The sequence below is a fragment of the Littorina saxatilis genome, linkage group LG6 (assembly GCF_037325665.1).
Source record: "Littorina saxatilis isolate snail1 linkage group LG6, US_GU_Lsax_2.0, whole genome shotgun sequence".
NCBI lineage: Eukaryota > Metazoa > Mollusca > Gastropoda > Littorinimorpha > Littorinidae > Littorina > Littorina saxatilis.
Window position 1 is genome coordinate 23268906 of NC_090250.1, and position 15829 is coordinate 23284734.

A 15829-nucleotide genomic window follows, 5' to 3' on the forward strand; every position below is an offset into this window, starting at 1 on the left:
AAAATCTATTTTCAAGTTTGTCATGCACAACATTGTGGGACGACATAGGTATATCATCTTATAAGTGATATTCACCCCTTCATTAATGCACTCCTGGGGACGATTATTCGACATAAAGAGGATAGTTGAAATAAGTCAGTGGAGACACCTACATGTTTGAAAGCGCTTTAGTTCCCCTTTTTGCTTGTGAACGCGTAACTGGTGTATTCCTAAGCAAGGAATAAGATGAAATTGTTTTTAAATCGATTTCGGAAAATTAATTTTGATCATAATTTTTATATTTTTAATTTTCAGAGCTTGTCTTTAATCCAAATATAACATATTTATATGTTTTTGGAATCAGGAAATGATGTAGAATAAGATGAACGTAAATGTGGATCGTTTTATATAAAACAATTATTACAATTTTCAGATATTTAATGATCAAAGTCATCAATTAATTTTTAAGCCACCAAGCTGAAATGCAATACCGAAGTCCGGCCTTCGTCGAAGATTGCTTTACAAAAATTTCAATCAATTTGATTGAAAAATGAGGGTGTGACAGTGCCGCCTCAACTTTTACAAAAAGCCGGATATGACGTCATCAAAAGTATTTATCGAAAAAATGAAAAAAATGTCCGGGGATATCATTCCCAGGAACTCTCATGTCAAATTTCATAAAGATCGGTCCAGTAGTTTGGTCTGAATCGCTCTACACACACACACGCACAGACAGACACACACACATACACCACGACCCTCGTCTCGATTCCCCCTCAATGTTAAAACATTTAGTCAAAACTTGACTAAATGTAAAAAGAAGAACTTTGTGTATTCTATTGACACTTTAATAAAAAATAAAAAAATCAGCTGTGTTAGGGGTTAAGTGTCGTGTCAAGAATGATTCTGGTTCAGGATTCTTCTCGTTAACATACATTCGGCCATAGCTGGCAGCAGCAAACGAATAATACCCAGCATGCCTCTACGCCACAGGTTTTCTGGAACCAAATCAACGAAATAGAAAACCCTTCACTTTTTTCTTCCGCTTCTATTTCTTCAAGACAGATACCACCTGAGAAGAGATGAAACCATTATTCGTTCCTTGCCCGAAGGCTAATTTCATCGTGCGTAAAAGCAGCGAAGTTTGCCGCGTGAGATAAGATCATTGATCACTCGTTTTCTAGGTCGAAGAGGACAAGATCACGAACGCGACCTTTTCCCTTGGGTTTTTCGTAGACAAAAGAATACAACGTATTACTTGCTGCACGTGAAACTCGTTGCCATGGATACGAGACCTCGAATGCTCGCGAGCAAGGCTGAAGGCTGAAGCTGAGTAGCTGGGAGATACAATAATGGAGGTTCTTTGATATTAATACACTCATCAATTTTTTTTCTTCATGAGGAATATTTGATCTTCGCTTTCGTGTTCAAGTGTGGTAACCTGATACTCATATCAAAAGTTGGTTTAGTCAAACCCCATTTAAAGAGCTACAGTTTCTGAAGTCGTGAAAATGTGTGAGATGCGTTGCAATTCTTTGTAACAAAAAGTTCAAAGACTTACATTTCATCAAAAAGCAAAGTTCACAAACACACAAAAAACGAAAACTTGTTGATGGCAAAGATTCACTAGAATAATTTCGCACATTTAAGTTTTTATGGTTGGTATTGATTTTTTCATCTCATACCAAGGCGTCAAAGTCTTCAGTACAAGCTGGTAGTGGTATTTTCTCTTCAAACTGGAACCAACATTTCACACCAGTCACGTCGACACATTAAACTTTTCACACTTACACATTTATTGACCTTCCAAATCGAGGTATGTGCAAGAGTCATCGAAGCTACGTGTTGAGTGAGCAACAATACCGTCTACAGAATGATTGTGCACCGACTGCCGTATACAGTCAGTACAAAGAACTTACAGAATAAAATCAAACCCTTTGAAACTGCCGTCAACAGCCTATGACCTATTAATGTCGCTTTGAACAGCCAGACTGCACTGGCAATTACACCCCCCCCCACCCCCACCATTACGAGTAGCCGCAGGTGGAATTAAGCGATCCCCAACAAAACAATACCTGACATTGGATCTCGATGACAATCATGAAACCTGCACCCAGACCTTCATTTCCGGCGGCCATTACCGTATTGAGAGACGGGTGGTCTTTGTACAGGAATCAGCCCAAATTGACTTGTCGACCTCTGAAAATTAGCACCGAATGGCGGCTGAGGCTTTCTCTGCCTGGCTGGAACAGGCTCACCTGCTCTCGATGACAACACTCCACAGATAAGCAATAAGTTTACTCGTTCATCTTTCAACAGTTTGGGTAATGTTATGGCATTCGGTTGTGTAACATTAGCGAGGTTGCAGACTGGTAGCTTCCCAAGTAAAAAAGTACCACACTATGTACTATAGTATACTATAGTAAAAGTACTATGGTATACTATAGTTTACTATAGTACAAGTACTATGGTACATTGAATTGTACTATGGTATACTATAGTTTACTATAGTACAAGTACTATGGTACATTGAATTGTACTATGGTGTACCATAGTTTACTGTAGTACTAGTACTATAGTAAACTATAGTACAAAAAGTACCATAGTACAATACATTAGTGTGTACTATAGTACATTGTGGTACATGTACTATAGTAAACTATAGTACAGTTAAATGTACTATAGTATTTTGGTCACTTTTTTGCAAAAATGTACTCTAGTAAACTATAGTTTACTATAGTAAACTCTAGTTTACTAGAGTACATGTACTATAGTTTACTAGAGTAAAATGTAGTACAGCGTGGTATTTTGGTCATAGTACATTTGTACTATAGTACTTGTACTATAGTTTACTATAGTACAGCGTGGTACTTTTGGCATGGTAGATTTGTACTATAGTACTTTCACTATAGTTTACTATAGTACAGTGTGGTACTTTTGTTGCTGTATATTTTGTACTATAGTACTTTTACTGTAGTTTACTATAGTATACTGCAGTACTTTCTTGAAAAAGTACCATAGCCTTAAAAATTACACTGGATGTAAATGTGGCCCCAATTTTTGCTGAATCAATTGTGTTGTGTGAATTGAATGTGTGTGTGCACGATCAGGCCACTCGCTGCTGTCAATCTGTCACATTTGGTAGGAAAGTAAAGGTTCATCACATGTTTTAAATTTTATTTTTATTTTTCGGCAGAGCATTAATAGTCAAACTTATGTAAGAACATTTTAAAATATCCACTAACATGTAAAAGACAATTAAATAATAATTTTAAAAAAGGTGTCCATCTTGCACAGTGAGTAACCAAGCTGTTGATTTTTGGTAAATGTCCCAATGCAGAAACAGTTTTAATGCAATTTTTTATAACCCTGTTAACCAGAACAAGTAACAATAAAATGCACGAAACAGATTTATTATAGCAGTAGCACTCTTCTTTGTGGGAATTCATCTTTAGCACAACACATATTTTATCAAAATTATCTCCCCTACAGCCAAGTTAAATTTCTATGATTAGCTTTGAAAGTGACCATGCCTACATCAGTACATGAAAACTCTGTGAACAATCAAAGGAGACAATGATTGTCCCTATTATTGACCGGAACTCTACCCCAATCTGAACTTGAATAATGCAAACTATCAAGCTGACTTGATGTCATCTAACCCTGTATGTGTGTGACCTTACACAGATAAAGTTATTGAGTTACTTTCTTTCTTTATTTGGTGTTTAACGTCGTTTTCAACCATTCAAGGTTATATCGCGATGGGGAAAGGGGGGAGATGGGATAGAGCCACTTGTCAATTGTTTCTTGTTCACAAAAGCACTAATCAAAAATTTGCTCTAGGGGCTTGCAACGTAGTACAATATATGACCTTACTGGGAGAATGCAAGTTTCCAGTACAAAGGACTTAACATTTCTTACATACTGCTTGACTAAAATCTTTACAAAAATTGACTATATTCTATGCAAGAAACACTTAAAACCATATGTACTCGATGACTATACACGCTAATTGCTTTACCAACAGCTGGAGACATGCTAAATTAAGTTCCCTGCAAGATATTGTGGTCTAGGACCCCTTAAATGTTGAGATATTTGAATTTTTATTTTGATCTAGATCGTCCTATTTATAGATTTGCCAACAGAGGGAACGTTGACGCAAGGGAAATAACTCCGCGTCTTTGTTGACATCCTCATTTTTTCAGAGGCTAGAACAAGCTGTAATGCATGTATATGGTCCGCGCATGGCGACATATCGTCATTACATGGTCTTATGGTGCGTTTGACATCGATTATGGGCAAACTACACTTTGTAAACACGGGAGCGCGTACATATGCCTTTAACAAGGGTAAAAGGAGAAACAGAATCCGTTAGTCGCCTCTTACGACATGCTGGGGAGCATCGGGTAGATTCTTCCCCCTAACCCGCGGGGGGTTATTGAGTTACAACGATCTTGCTTCAAACACATTCAAAATAATACCATTTCTCTGTTATTATTATTATTTTCTGTGAACTTAAAAGTTTATGAGGGTCAATTTTACATGGGTCACATCTACAGGTCATCCAACTTCAATAGCCTGTAAAGTATCAAAAATCTAGCTTTCAAAACATTTCAGAAAAATAAGAACACATGCTTTCGCAACACATCCTTGATATTTGTCAAAAATGTGGTTTTGAAAAAATGCCAAATGTGGTCATGTTTGAAATTGATCAAACCATAGCAGTATGTTAACTTTGTAAAGTCTATCCCGAAAACCATCCAAGAAAACAACAATGTTCAATTCTGTCTACCCATTGTAAGTCAGCCTAATTATGCTCCCCATCAGTGACATTCTCCTGACCTGGTGAGTCAAAACTCACTAAATGTCCAATGGAGAGTTTTCAGCATGCAACCAGAAAGTATATAGTGTGGCGTTATGTCCCTTTTTTTCAAAACAGGGTTATATATGTGGCAATAATCACATGAAATGTTCTCTGTCCTCCACATCTGTTTGATTTGTGATTGGTGTCCAGATTATTTGCTACAGGCATCTGATTAAGTTTATTGTAGCTGCTGTCCGGTTCCCTTTGCCAGTGATATCTGCTTTCCTGTTCTGTAACTTGTATTCATGTTCGCCGATGGCACCCGCTGAATAGTTTTGGTTGTTCTCCAATGGCATCTAGCTAGCTGCTTTGACGTCTGTAAGTGGTATCAAGGTCCTTCACCATGCAGTCATCTGCTGGAAGTGAACAGGAGGCTCTCTTGCTTATGACACCCACACCAGAGCATGGAATGAAACCTGCAATGACACAGCAGTATGACTGAGAAAGCATGCAGACTGAAGCAAAGAGGGCCAAACTTTAAGAGAATGATAATGAAACCTAACTTAAAGTGCCGTGGCTTTTAGTGCATATATATCTAACTTTTAAAAGTTGTGTCCGTCTCTGTGTGTATCATGATGACTAAAGGCTCCGAAACAGCTGCACCGACTGAGACGGTGGTGGGGGTTTGAAACGTGCTGGTGCGTGTATGATTGTGCTTGCGTGTGTGCAGGCATGAATGTCTTTGTCAATGTGTGTGTGTGTGTGTGTGTGTGTGTGTGTGTGTGTGTGAATTTATGAATACAATTGAAGGCACAGTAAGCCTCCCGTAAACCATCACAGATACGGTCAGGCTTTTACACACAGACTACAGTACAAACACCCTTTCATTTAAACACTCACCGATTGAGAACATCCTAGGTGCCCTCCATAAAGAGCGAACTATTTTCAAATAATTTATTTTTGCGTGGTTTATCTTACCCCTGAGCCAACGTGAACCCGTGTGATCCAGTTCTCTTTTTTGACTCACATGCGAAGCAAAAGTGAGTCTATGTACTCACCCGAGTCGTCCGTCCGGACGTCCGGAAAACTTTAACGTTGGATATTTCTTGGACACTATTCAGTTTATTAGTACCAAATTTGGCAAGATGGTGTATGATGACAAGGCCCCAAAAAACATACATAGCATCTTGACCTTGCTTCAAGGTCAAGGTCGCAGGGGCCATAAATGTTGTCTAAAAAACAGCTATTTTTCTCATTTTTCCCATTTTCTCTGAAGTTTTTGAGATTGAATACCTCACCTATATATGATATATAGGGCAAAGTAAGCCACATCTTTTGATACCAGTTTGGTTTACCTTGCTTCAAGGTCAAGGTCACAGGAGCTCTTCAAAGTTGGATTGTATACATATTTTGAAGTGACCTTGACCCTGAACTATGGAAGATAACTGTTTCAAACTTAAAAGTTATTTGGGGCACATGTTATGCTTTTATCATGAGACACATTTGGTCACATATGATCAAGGTCAAGGTCACTTTGACCCTTATGAAATGTGACCAAAATAAGGTAGTGAACCACTAAAAGTGACCATATCTCATGGTAGAAAGAGCCAATAAGCACCATTGTACTTCCTATGTCTTGAATTAACAGCTTTGTGTTGCATGACCTTGGATGACCTTGACCTTGGGTCAAGGTCACATGTATTTTGGTAGGAAAAATGTGTAAAGCAGTTCTTAGTGTATGATGTCATTGCTAGGTTTAGTTATTTGACGTCAAGGTCATGTAAAGGGCAAGGTCAAGCATGTGAGTCGTATGGGCTTTGCCCTTCTTGTTTCACAATGTAGTCGTCGGTTAGTCATTTGAATGCGACTCCATGTGAGCTTATCTACAATAGCACGTTTTTATGCACGAAACAAACGGCTGTGGTTCACAAAAACTCTAGCGATGGTTTTTGACTGTTGAGAGGAACGGTGATACATGTATATGCATAAACCGCCGTCTGCTACGACCCTTGCGTGACCCTGCTTCCGGGCTTTTCTTTTTTCAAACTTTCACAACTTCGAATTGTACTGATCTTGTCTTGATAAAAAAAGAATTCTTTTATGATTAAAGAATGTTTGTGTGACAAGCTGTCAATTTATTATTTAGATTTTAAAAGTTAGGTCTAGCGCAAAAACGCACCACGGTCCAAAAACATTCTGATAATCATCGATCCACGGCTATCGCCAGTTTACATCGATAGAATGAGACCCGAAGGGAAGTAACTCATTTTTGACCTGAGTTCAATCGGCAAAATTAATTCTTTAAAAATTGCTCGCTCTTTACGTAGGGCACCTAGGATATTCCCGTTTGGTGAGCGTTCAAATGGAAGGGTGTTTGTACTGTGTGTAAAAGCCTGACAGTATCTGTGATGGTTTACGGGAGGCTTACTGTCCGGGCGTGATTTCCGGTATTGAATATTCATAACAGCCGTCCAGCACCAAAACGAGGCGCCATTGTTGTAGAGGACCAAGTCCACGAAAATAAATTCTTTGAAAATGTTTCACGCTCGGCAGAAAGCAGCCAGGATGTTCCCGTTCGGTGAGCGTTCAAATGGAAGTATGCTTGTACTGTATGTAGACGCTCGGGGAGCTCTGTGATGGTTTACGGGAGGCTTACTGTGCCTTTAATGTATATACATCTATACACACCCAAGAAGATAAGGCGCTCAGCAGGTCTGCACTCATGTTGATCCATTATGTCGGAAACAGGCAGAATTGGATCCTCCACCCGACAGTCACTGAGCTACAGTGCTGCTCTCAGCTATAAGCAAGAGAAAGCAGCTTGAGTGTTTCATCGCATATAATTCCAGTGTTTGCATACTCCATAGCGATTAGCTGAAACTATTTAGCTAAAACATTAAACTATTATCAGTGGAATACCAAAGGGGTGGCATATGTCATCCAAAATATAAGGCAATTTAAAGTGTGATTGACGGGACAGAAGCGTTTCAATGATACAAATAGAGAACACTACATAGTCTACTGTGTGTTACTGGGTTTACACAAGTAAAAGTGAATATTTTTTCTTCTTCTGTTTCTTCGTTCATGGGCTTAAGACTCCCACGTTCACTCATGTGGATTTTTACGTGTATGGCCGCCATTCAGGCAGCATATGCCAATTTCGGGGGAGGCATGCTGGGTACTTTCGTGTTTCTATAACCCACCGAACTCCCACATGGTTTACAGGATCTTTTCCGTGCGCACTTGGTCTTGTGCTTGCGTGTACAATGCGCCCGTCGTGAATATTTCAATATTTGAAAAGCAGTAAGTGTAAATCTGGTGCCACACAGCAAGCCATGAAGTATTCTGTTTTCAATTCCTATGTACCGGAGAGATAACCCATGTAGTAACTAAACCATACACGCACATATGGGCATATCATTGAGGTCATGGCAAGCTGGTCTGGCAGGGACCTTATATATTCCACTGCTCATGATTACAAAGTCACAGATGCAAAGTCATTCTCGTAACACGTTTGGGCTTGCCATTTTCTCGCGAGTGTTTTGAGAATGAAGTTTGTCTCGGAGATTTTGCATAAGCAATGGAAAATGACATCCCTGACAGACATGTTGTTTGAACCAACCTCATTTACATGAAAGACACGCCTGTGAAGAGATGGTTCATTTATCACATCATGACACATGGGTGGTATCTCTCAGGTAGGCAAAACAATATATATCTAAATGCACCAATTTACCTCAAGCACTCAGCAGGTCTGCACATATGTTGATCCATTAGGTCAAAAAACCACCAGAACTCGATATGTTGTCCTAAAGTCACAGATATAGTGGAACCCCCCAAGGATCCTGAAAAAATAATTAAAAATGAAGAGCCAACACTTGTACAAATTATCTGTCTTTGTACATACAAGCACATACACAAATAAATCTGCTTGCACTATGCTGGCTTTAGGCATGTGTAATAAAATTATTTTGGGGGAGCTTCTCGATTCAACCGGGAACTTTTGTTGTTGTCAAAAGCAATTTATGCCTCAAACATTCTCCCACTCTAAGACTGAACTATGCATTCAGTATGTGTTGATATCTGACTTAAACTCACAAAAATAACAAAGGCTAGTTTGTAAAAAGACACTTGTTTGTTTGTTTATTTGTTGCTTAACGTCCAGCCGACTACGCAGAGCCATATCAGGACGAGGAAGGGGGGGATGAAGGGGGCCACTTGTCAAGCGATTCCTGTTTACAAATGCACTTACCCATTACTTGTGTCCCAGCAGGCTTTAGTAAAACTAAATTAATACCTACTGGAAGATTACCAGTTTCCAGTATGTTAAAATAGGCTTAACCTATCTACTGCTGGACTTACATCAGAACACTAACAGATTAAACTATACATGAATCGCGAGACAAGCGGCAAGAGAAGAGATTTTTGGAAAAAATACAGGTGAATGAGCAAGAAGGCAGAAAAAGGAAAAGAATTCATGAAGAAAAAGAGAGCATGACAGGAAAGAGGAACCAAAAATCTACCTAACAGCAAACTAGAAAGCTCCTGCGGTTCCAAAAACAGGAGGGGCCTTTAATTTCATAACCGCAGTGCCCCACTGCGGGAGTAAAAAGACACTGATTTGAAAAGAAAATTTAAATTCAATTACATATTATTATGTATTATATAATCTGTTCTGGGGCTTTTTTCCAGGTCTTTTAAAAAAGGATGTTCACAAACAATAACAAACACATTTTCAATCCAATGAATGTTTGCAGCACTGTCAGCCGGACAGAAATGACAGTATGTTGACAAAGCCGTGATAAAAACATAACCTGCAGTCCTACCTTAGCGCAAAGAAGTATGAATGGTCTCTGTGTACTCTACAATCTCTGACTGTGGCCCTATGTAAAGGTCGAAAAGAGCTGGCTGTGCTTGGCCATTAAGAAAAATTTCAGTTAATTCAGATTTGTACAAGGAGAGCATAAAAGCATATATTCACAGCATGTATGTCTTGTTATTGCTATAGGTCTATATATCTATGCCACAATGACACAGCAAATACGTACATTCATACAGACATATTCATTTACTCATATAATTTAAATTATATAGCACCACAGGAATATGTTAATATCAAAATCTAATATGAAATTTCCTACACACACCCATGAAGTTCAAGCCCTAAGCAGTTCTGCACACATGTTGATCCAGGAGGTCCAAACACACCCTGCACTTGTTGTCCAACAGTCACTGCTCCAGTGAAACCCTCCATTTAGGACCCTGAAAGATATAACAAGTTCCATAAAGTGATACAAAACTCTTTGTTGTTGTCCTTATCTGCTGAAGGAGCACCTCCTGTCGCTTCACAGCATCTGTAACACAAGAGAGGACTGAGTATCCAGCCAGAAATTTCATGACTGTATTTTTATAATGATGATCAACAAAACTTTTTAGGGGCTTTTAAAATGATATGACAAATATAAAGTCAGATGCACTTCACCCATTGTTATACTTAAACATAGAACTAAGGCTTGCTCATACAGTGGAACTCCCCTTGTTAGACCTCAAAATATCTGAGAAAAATAGGCCTTAAAAAGGACCCCTGGGTGTCTTAAAAAGGCCGTTGATTAATGATTCACAAAGGTTATTCACAGAAAATATGAAACAAGAAGGGCAAAGCCCATACGACTCACATGCTTACATAGCAATGACATCATACACTAAGAACTGCTTTACACATTTTTCCTACCAAAATACATGTGACCTTGACCCAAGGTCATCCAAGGTCATGCAACACAAAGCTGTTAATTCAAGACATAGGAAGTACAATGGTGCTTATTGGCTCTTTCTACCATGAGATATGGTCACTTTTAGTGGTTCACTACCTTATTTTGGTCACATTTCATAAGGGTCAAAGTGACCTTGACCTTGATCATATGTGACCAAATGTGTCTCATGATGAAAGCATAACATGTGCCCCACATAATTTTTAAGTTTGAAACAGTTATCTTCCATAGTTCAGGGTCAAGGTCACTTCAAAATATGTATACAATCCAACTTTGAAGAGCTCCTGTGACCTTGACCTTGAAGCAAGGTAAACCAAACTGGTATCAAAAGATGGGGCTTACTTTGCCCTATATATCATATATAGGTGAGGTATTGAATCTCAAAAACTTCAGAGAAAATGGGAAAAATGTGAAAAATAGCTGTTTTTTAGGCAACATTTATGGCCCCTGCGACCTTGACCTTGAAGCAAGGTCAAGATGCTATGTATGTTTTTGGGGGCCTTGTCATCATACACCATCTTGCCAAATTTGGTACTGATAGACTGAATAGCGTCCAAGAAATATCCAACGTTAAAGTTTTCCGGACGGACGTCCGGACGGACGGACGGACGGACGGACGGACGACTCGGGTGAGTACATAGACTCACTTTTGCTTCGCATGTGAGTCAAAAAGCAAGGTCCTAAAAGTGAGTGTGTCTTTAAGTGTGTGTGTCTGTCTGTGCATCACAATTAAGGGCTAAACAAAAACAAACACACACCCAAGAAAAGCAAAATTTGTTTGAAAATTTGATCAAACTCCAAGACAGTGAATCAAACAAGAAATGTCCATCACTGATTCAGACGCAGTTTATATTTGAATGTATGTGTGTGTGTTGCAAACATTACACAAAAGTGGATCATAAATACCAAATTCAGCTAATGCTAGTACCGTATTGCAAATTACATTAAATTTGAAATGAAATTTTATAATTTGTTGTTAATAATTTACTTACTGGTTAAAGAGTACAACTTTTCACAATTTCAGCACAGAGAATGGAATCCTTGGTGTCTGCTTCCTTTTCTATCTGAATGACTCATTGGTACAGCCATCTGTCATCACCCTGCCGACTGTTTTTTTTGACCTGGAGTCCAGAAGCTTCCCCACCAACTCAGGCAGTTTTGTTTTTCACTAAAAGTAAAAGAATAAAGGTCAAATAGATTTGCACAAAGGAATAAAAAGAGGTTTTCTAGTAATCCAAATAAAGCATGCAGAAATAAAAACACAAAAAGTAACATCAAACAGTTTTGCCTCTTGTGCCCCCAAGACACTGGAATAATTACAGGCCACCAGATAGGCCGTCCATCACTGAAAGTGAACAGAAAAACTTGATGTTTAAATATGTGTGTGTGTGTCAGTGTGTGTGTGTGTCAGTGTGTGTGTGTGTGTGTGTGTGTGTGTGTTATAGTTTTTATAGTTTGCCCATAATCGATGTCAAACGCACCATAAGGCCATGTAATGACGATATGTCGCCATGCGCGGACCATATACATGCATTACAGATTGTTCTAGCCTCTGAAAAAGTGAGGATGTCAACAAAGACACGGAGTTATTTCCCTTGCGTCAACGTTCCCTCTGTTGGCAAATCTATAAATAGGACGATCTAGATCAAAATAAAAATTCAAATATCTCAACATTTAAGGGGTCCTAGACCACAATCTCTTGCAGGGAACTTAATTTAGCATGTCTCCAGCTGTTGGTAAAGCAATTAGCGTGTATAGTCATTGAGTACATATGACTTTAAGACAAGAGTTTAAAATGTCACTTACTTGTCCCTGTCAGTGTAAACTTTCAGCACAAAGAAGAATGGAAACATTGGTGTTTTTGTCGGTTCCGTTCCAATTGAATGATTTGGTACAGCCATGCCATCAAGTTGATCAACCAGCTCACTGTTCCTGTTACCAGTTCAACCTCTTTTCCACATTGCCGACAGATTTTTAATCTGAAAAAGTCATGTATACATGTTTTCAAAATGGGAATTTACAAGTAAACAGTTAACGAAATAGTCCGCTTCTGTCACGTACTCCCCACGAACACCGCTATATGTGGGGCAGCCAGATCCAGATAGAATCAACAAACAAGTAAAACTCAAAGTAAAAACATCAAACTCAAACTCAAAGAGAAAAAAACCAACCAGACGGCCCAATGGTCACTGTAATTGTATCAGATTCAGATTCTCACAATGGTATAAACTTTGCAAATCTCAAAAATAGTCGGATACGGGTAGTGACAGTGATAGTGAAAAAGAGTTGTGGGAGCTGTAAAGAATAATTATACGTACTCCTCACTCGATAGTCGATGACTTGGCAGTTACAGTTGCAAATCACTCGATAACTCCTGAGCGAATCTGGATACGATTACGTGGAAAACTCTTGAAGGCTTACTTCTCAGTCCAGATCCATCTTCTGCTCTCTGAATTATGGTTACACTCTCTTGGTGGGTTCCTTTCGTGATGTTGTAGCCCGCTTTTTTCCAATCTCCCTGGTGCAAACTCTTTCTTGTGAGTTGAAGTTCGTTCGTTGAAAATCAGTTACTAGTGCTGTCCCTTGATTTACTTCGGAGTGGTCTCCTCTTCGATTTTAAAGGGACATAACTCTCGCATGCTAACCCTTTCTTCGTATCGAAAGTAGCCGGCTCAGTTTGTTTTTGTTTTTGTTTGGTCTTGTGTTTGATGACTTTGCTAGTCCAATATTTTATGTATATATATACTCAACCAAAACTTAAATGTTTTTACTAGCTATTCAATTGTATGAGTTACAGTTCCTTTTAGGTACTGCTCTGTTCATTTTAGCATGTGCATGGATAAGCAACGCACACAAGTGTGTGTGTGTGTGTGTGTGTGTGTGTGTGTGTGTGTGTGTGTGTGTGTGTGACGGTGTGTGAGTTTACGCAGTATGTGTGTGTATGGGGGATGTGTGTGTGGGGGGATGTGGGGGTATATATATGTGTGTGTGTGTGAGTGTGTGTGTGTGTGTGTGTGTGTGTGTGTGTGTGTGTGTGTGTTTCGGTAAGCGAATGTCAGCGGTTTGTGTGTGTGCATGCGTGAGTGCGGCATGTGCGTGTGCGTGCGTGTGTGTGTGTGTGTGTGCAGTCTTTTGCTTACGTTTACAATTATTCTCTGTATATGTTCCAAGGCAGGGTGGACTAGGCAAAGAGGAGAGAGGGGGGGGGGGGGTTGCCAGTGGTGGTCCAGGGGGATGTTCTCCCTGGCGGGGTCAAGGGGCAGAGCCCCTTGTGGGGGTCAGGGGGCTTTGCCCCCTGAAGCTGATGGGTAGGTCATATTCTGAGATAGGAAAATGGTCGCTCCTTGCATGAAACGGCATAAAATAAACAATAATAAAAAATGTTTTAAATAAGTGAGGTACATGTTTAGGCTAGGGGGGGGGGGGGGGGGCGCAACCCCCATAACCCCCCCCCCCCCCCCGGTAGTCCGGCCCTGCAAGGACAGGTTGGAAGATGAGGCTAAGCCTAAAACCTTTATCCTGACGTAATAATATCCTCTCTCTCTCTCTCTCTCCCTCCCTCTCTCTCCCTCTCTCTCTCTCTCTCTCTCTCTCTCTCTCTCTCTCTCTCTCTCTCTCTCTCTCTCTCTCTCTCTCTCTCTCTCTCTGTTAAGCATTCGATGTGTACATATTCTATAACTTTTTTTTTTAAATCTCATATTGTGTGTGTGTGTGTGTGTGTGTGTGTGTGTGTGTGTGTGTGTGTGTGTGTGTGTGTGTGTGTGTGTGTGTGTGAATGTCCGTGTATATGATGTGATTAGAATAGGGGAGCCCCTCTGCATGGGTGAAAAAACACTTGTTTGTAATGCTTGTATGCCACAACGCTCTCTCTGTCTCTCTCTCTCTGTCTCTCTGTCTCTCTCTCTCTCTCTCTCTCTCTGTCTCTCTCTCTCTGTCTCTCTGTCTCTCTCTCTCAAATTATTTAAAATGAAACAATATTGTACACACAGCAAACTTCAGTCAACTTCAGGTCAAACCAAGAACTTTGCACTTGATCCTACATGAAGAATTATTTTGGCAAACGTTAAATTTAACATAAAAAAGGTATTGTTTCAACATTTCACTGCAGACCATTTTACTAAGCGTTTCGGGCGGGCGGGAAATAGCTCAGTCGGTAGCGGCGCTGTCTTCAAAACCAGTTGTCGCAATCGGCGTAGGTTCGATCCCCACGTTCGGCGAGGGATTTATTTCCCAGAGTCAACATCGTGCAGACTCTCCTCGGTGGCCGCATGCACACGATAAAGAACCCAAGTTCACAGCGAAAGTGTCAGGGCTCGGAAACATGAATACACGCATGCAGGAAACAAAATGTGTGGGTATCGCCGTATACTGTATGGCAGCTCGCTTTCCCCATGGAGAAAGCAGCCCGAATTTCCATGAGGGCAACCTCACAGGACTATATAAAATCTTATCCTTATCGTAACCTTATCCTTTAACTTTTAAAGCAATTGTTAAATTCTCTTTTGAAAACTTTTTTGTGAGAAGCGTTCCAAGGTAACGTTAATGAAATATTAATTTCACATTTGATGCTAACTGTTTACAAAAAACTAACTATACAGTTTATGTATATCTTACGTTACAAAAGTCCTTTCTCCTAAGTGAATATGTGCGTACCCACGTGTTTGTGTGTGTGCACGTGCGAGCGTGTGTCAGTGTGACTGTGTGCGTGTGTGTGTGGTGTGTGTGTGTGTGAGCACAAAGTATTCCTACGTGTATTTTGCAAATGCACAGTTAACAAGTTTGAAAATATCTCATGTCATCTCCAACAAACGGCTTAATTCACACACACGCACGCACAAAACATAATAAATCTTATATGTACGACTACCTTGTAAAAACACACACAACACGTTTACATGCACAATTACTGGTGATATCAAACACAATTTTAAAAACAATGTTTTTTAATCAACTTAATTTCAACAACAAAATTGTTATGCTTAGCTGATAAGTTATATTAATAAAACAATAAAAATAAAAACACAAAATGCATGTATACTATTACTACTATACTGTACCGCAGTACTATGTACTGTTGTACTATAGTACAAAATACCATAGTACAAAGTACCACAGTGTACCATAGTACAAAGTACTTCGTACTATAGTACTACTGTAGTACAGGGTACATTCACAAACAAGTACCATAGTACAAAGTACTAGGTACTATAGTACTACTGTAGTACAGGGTACATTCAATAAAAAGTACCATAGTACAGAGTACTATGTACTATAGTAC

At 39.5% G+C, this 15829-nt stretch overlaps 2 long non-coding RNA genes across 3 annotated transcripts in view; one reads left to right on the forward strand and one right to left on the reverse strand.

Annotated features, from left to right (window-relative positions):
* Positions 1-3142: 3142 nt before the first annotated feature.
* Positions 3143-13412, reverse strand: LOC138968793 (uncharacterized). Of its 2 annotated transcripts, XR_011456284.1 has the most exons (7): positions 12870-13412; positions 12358-12530; positions 11544-11719; positions 9931-10045; positions 8520-8628; positions 7472-7583; positions 3143-5259 (listed from the first exon to the last, which is right to left on the reverse strand). It is a non-coding gene; the product is annotated as an uncharacterized lncRNA (long non-coding RNA). The 2 variants fall into 2 exon arrangements; XR_011456285.1 differs by lacking the exon at positions 11544-11719 and having other exon boundaries at positions 12870-13407.
* LOC138968794 (uncharacterized) overlaps positions 6635-15829 on the forward strand; it is a 379269-nt gene continuing 370074 nt past the window's right edge. The window contains exon 1 of the long non-coding RNA XR_011456286.1: positions 6635-7451. This is a non-coding gene — a long non-coding RNA (uncharacterized lncRNA). The remainder of the gene's footprint in view (positions 7452-15829) is intronic.